The sequence below is a fragment of the Mirounga leonina genome, unplaced genomic scaffold, assembly GCF_011800145.1.
Source record: "Mirounga leonina isolate KUSES-001 unplaced genomic scaffold, KU_Mleo_1.0 Mir_93, whole genome shotgun sequence".
NCBI classification, from domain to species: domain Eukaryota; kingdom Metazoa; phylum Chordata; class Mammalia; order Carnivora; family Phocidae; genus Mirounga; species Mirounga leonina.
This window is the reverse complement of record NW_023270854.1, coordinates 47,311,120-47,315,923: the sequence shown is the minus strand read 5'-3', so window position 1 is coordinate 47,315,923 and position 4,804 is coordinate 47,311,120. Positions and strand designations below refer to the sequence as shown.

The window sequence follows — 4,804 nt, the reverse complement described above, 5'->3', positions numbered from 1 at the left end:
GATACCATGCTGTCTCCCTCCCCAATCCCTTCTTTTCTCTTCTCTCTTCTCAGCTGAAGAAACCGAAGGTCACTTTGGGCAGGGTTAGGTGACAGGCTCAAAGTTACACAACTACTTATGGCATTTGTCCTGAGCCCCATTTCTGTGCCCTTCCTCTGACATTGGGCAACACTAGACACTCAGTAGGAAGGCAAATGGCTGAAACTAGTAACTATTTTGAGTAAATCATTTGTATGACTTTATCCTTCTAGTTGTAGCAATCATTCAAAGGTATCCGATCTGATGGTAAAAAAAAAAAAAAATTTCCATTAGATACCATAATATTTGTTTTCGTTTAATTAATACGAATCTGAAATGCAGTCTTTGTTTTTGCTAGTGTTTCAATTTCTGCCCCCATAAATATTTGTGCTGTTGTCTTAGTTTCGATTAGCTTTTGCTGTTTTCCTTGGACTGGGTTGTTCCGATGGGATGGGAGTGCACTATTTACAGTCATCTTTGAAGCTTTGCATCCCAAAACCACAGTAACCACAGCTCTGAGATGACATCGATGTGCAGTCAAAACAAGCCTGGGGCGCCCCATGAGCTCAGCAATGCTGTGTCTCAGCACCAGGGTGACCCTGAAGCTCAAGACACCCAGAGGCAGCCATCACAAGGAGCAACATCAGGAACAAACCCGCCAGTGAATATCTTCAAGAACTTTGCTCTTGGATTGACTGAGGTCACCACAATCCAGAACCGAAGTCTAGGGAAGAATGCTTTCTTGTGTCAAGGGGGTCCATGACCCAGGAGATAAGAGTCAGTAGGTGGCCTGGAGAAATTGGAGCATAAGTTTACAGAGGTTGCTGTGGGTGAAAAGAACCTCGTACGATGGGGCGCCTGGGTGGCTCAGATGGTTAAGCGTCTGCCTTCAGCTCAGGTCATGATCCCAGCGTCCTGGGATCGAGCCCCGCATCGGGCTTCCTGCTCAGCGGGGAGCCTGCTTCTCCCTCTCCCTCTGCCTCTCTTCCTGCTCATGCTCTCTCCCTCTCTCTCTCTCTCTCTCTGTATCTCTGTGTCTCAAATGAATAAAAAAAAAAAAAAGAACCTCATAGGAAGAAAACTTAGCAGACAGAAGAATTTTCCAGCTCCCCTGTATGAATCAGTGAATTCTGAGTTTTGATTTCTTCATCTGTAAAATGGGAATAATAATACTTGTCTTGCTTACCCCCAGGGACCAAATGAGGAAATTAAGCAAATGAGATCAATTTGCAAACTGTAAAGTGCTCTGGAAACATGATCAATTATACTATCCCTATTCTGTAATGTTTATAATAAAGGAAGTGGCATTTCCCCAGAACGGTATATATAGTATATAACAGTGATTTCCAATAAAATGTACCAGGAAAAAAAAAACGATACAATTCTCATGAGAAATATCTATTTGCATTTTCAAACCTAGGAAAAGAGAGACAGCTTGGTAAACATATTAACAACAACAAAACACAGCAAGGTGGTGCTGGACGGGGACTTCCCATGGGCACCAGCCCTAACAGTCCCAGACACACGAGGAGGGGGAGGCCAATGAAATGGGCACCACGGAAGAGCCAACTCCTTTGTGTGCACAAGGCGGGACCAGACAGAGTCACAGGGCTCCTGCCCCAGGGTAAGGGGAGCTCAATGTCAAGGCAATGTTAGAGCTTGCTACGGACTAAATTGTGTCCCCCAAATGCGTATGTTGAAGCCCTGACCCTCAATGTGGCAATATTTGGAAATAAGGTCTTTGGGAGGTAATTAAGGTTAAATGAGGGCATAAGGATGGCGTCCTAATCCACTAGGACTGTCGGCTTTATAAAAAAGAGCTATCCGCCTCCTTCCACGCCAACTCCCCAACCCCCTCGGCCCCCTCCCTCTCCCTCAGAGGAAAGGCCATACGAGGACAAAGCAGTCATCTGCAAACAAGGAAGAGAGTTGTCACCAGAACTCGAACCCTGCTGGAACTTTCATCTGGACTTCCAGCCTCCAGAACTGTAAGAAAATAAATTTCACTCAGTCTGTGATATTTCATTATGGCAGCCCCAGAAGCCTGGGGCACTGACAATGTCTTCATTTTTGTTTTAAAACTAAAAAGAAAATCAAGTTTTTCTTTAAAATACATTAATCTCGGGGTGCCTGGGTGGCTCAGTTGGTTGAGCGTCTGCCTTTGGCTTGGGTCGTGATCTTGGGGTCCTGGGATCGAGCCCCGCATCAGGCTCCCTGCTAGGCGGGGAGTCTGCTTCTCCCTCTCCCTTTGCCCTCCCCCCGCTTGTGCTCTCTCACTCTCTCAAATAAATAAAATCTTAAGAAAAATTTAAAATACATTAACCACTGCAATTTCTACCTATATACTCAATAAAAATGAGAAAAACACAATTCCAATGGAAAAGTCTTACTGGGTACCCTTTCATCTTAAGCTGATCACTAGAGAAGAAGTGAGAATTCACAGTAGTCTGCCCACCCAATTCTCCTCAGAATCAGTCCGCTCTTTTTTTTTTTTAAGCTTTTTATTTATTTATTTGACAGATGGAGAGCACAAGTAGGCAGAGTGGCAGGCAGAGGGAGAGGGAGAAGCAGGCTCTCTGCTGAGCAGGGGGCCCGACATGGGGCTCGATCCCAGGACCCTGGGATCATGACCCGAGCTGAAGGCAGCTGCTTAACCAACTGAGCCACCCAGGTGCCCCTCAGTCTGCTCTTTTTTAAAAGTTCACAAAATCAGGGGCACCTGGCTGGCTCAGTTAGAGGAGCGTGGGGCTCTTGACCTCGGGGTCATGAGTTCGAGCATCACATTGTGTGTAGAGATGACTTAAGTAAAAATTAAAAAAAAAAATTAAAAAGTTCACAAAATCAGGGGATGCCAGGGTTGCAGAGGATCTTACGTGGTACTGGTCTAGCCCTGTACCAAAGTTTCAGTTTCATCCCCACAGTGGACAGACTGAAAACTCACCGTTGGATTCTGACCACCTGAGATCCTGCCCTGGCTCTCTCGTTTCTTGGCTGTGGAACTCTGAAAAACTTGAAAAAATCTCCAAATCCCAGTCTTCTCATCTATAAAACGGGAATAATAATCATAACAGCCTCCAGCCCAGGCCTGTTGTAAAGAAGAAACAAAGTAGTGTCTGGCACCCAGTAAGGGCACAGTTGATGTTCACTTCTCACTCTCGATCTCAGAAAAGTCAGCCCCAGGATACAGAAGACTGTGATGGAGCTAAAGCTGCAGACCGCCCATCGCAGAGTCAACCCCACTCCTCTCCGCTTGCCAGTTAGCTATCTACGGATCTGTAGAGCCAATTAACAGAGAAGCAGAGTGAAGGGAGGAAAAGTATTAGAAGAGAATGAACAGAATTAATTTAATGACTTCCCACTCAGGAAATCCTTTAGCTCCAGACAAGGGAAGCATTGTCTACATGACACAGAAAGGGATTATTTGTGCAAATGTGCTTGCTGCTCCCCGCAATGAGCCTGGCACCCCTGCTCCAGTATGGTGGGAAGGGATGTCAACAGAGAGGAGGGCATGGTGCAGGCCCCTTCCCACCTTGGAGAATGGGTGACCTTGGAGGGTGCAGAGGATGCACCCTAGGCCACAGAGCAAAAATACAGTGCAGCTTCCCGCAGCACCAATTTTATGAAGCAATATGCAAACATCTGCCTGAATTGTAAGGCAATATCTAATATCTGAAAGAACTTTCTGGCATGCCGGATTATGTCCGGTTCTGCCTCCAGTTCCACAGGGGCTGTGACCTGGGCTTTGCCAGGGAGTCCGGGGTTCCCCTGGCCCTGCCATGCCAGCAGGCTCGCAGAGGCTGCTTCCTTCTCTCCAGAGTGAGCTCTGTCACACTGGACAGCCTCGGCCCCTCCTCCCTGAGGACACACCTTGCACACCTCCCTCGGGCCCGGGCCCGGGGAGTCAAGCCCACGTTTCTTTAACTTGTCACAAGGCCCCGAAGCCATTCATTCATTCATTCATTCATTCATTTATTTAACAGAGAGAGCCCAAGCAGGGGGAGCGGGAGAGGGAGAAGCTTCCACGCTGAGCAGGGAGCCCCATGGGGGACTCGATCCGAGGACCCCAGGATCATGACCTAAGCCGAAGGCAGATGCTTTACCGACTGAGCCACCCAGGCCCCCCTCCCCACAGCCTTTTAAACCTTTGATATCCTGTGGCTGCCCACACACCTCGTTCCCTCCACCCCTCAGCAACCCCCGCCCCCTTCTCCATCAGGCCTTCCCTGTTCCTCCCGGGCTCCCCGCCCCCCCGCAAAACCTTGGCTGTCCGAGAGTTCATTAGCAATCCCCTCCAGGGCAAAGCTTTCCCTCCCCGCCCCCCTACCCCCACCCCCTGCCCTGCAGGTGCTCAGAACGCCCAGCGAGCTGCGCATACCCTCAGCACCTAACTACCAAGATTCACTGGCTGCTCAACGATTTTGCTCTCATTCACTTTTCCAGTTTGCCGAGAAAGTTCGACGAGGTTTGCACCGCTCTTTTAAAATGAAATCTCAGCAGATTTCATTTCCAAACAATTAAAACAGGAAGTGAAATTCTCAAGTGCGCTCCACTGTGACAAAAGTCACATTACGAAACCCAAGTGTCCTCGTCTGCTAGGTGGCTCCCGCGTCGGGGGCAGCGCGACTTGCGGGGGCTCCCTCAGTCGAGAGTCCCCTGAAACTCACTGAAAGGGGCTCTCACCGCGTCGATTGCACTCGCGGCGGGGCAAAACGGCTGAGGGTTTTGCGTGCCAGAGAAACCCCTGTCGACGCTGAGTCAGATCGTGGGAAGAAAGGGGTGCAGGGAG

The 4,804-nt window shown here is 48.9% G+C and overlaps 1 long non-coding RNA gene across 1 annotated transcript; it reads right to left on the bottom strand.

Moving 5' to 3' along the window:
- Window positions 1-1,094: 1,094 nt before the first annotated feature.
- Window positions 1,095-4,481, bottom strand: LOC118004675. Its single transcript, XR_004677667.1, has 3 exons — window positions 4,394-4,481; window positions 2,960-3,060; window positions 1,095-2,004 (listed from the first exon to the last, which is right to left on the bottom strand). It is a non-coding gene; the product is annotated as an uncharacterized LOC118004675 (long non-coding RNA).
- Between the last annotated feature and the right edge of the window lie 323 nt (window positions 4,482-4,804).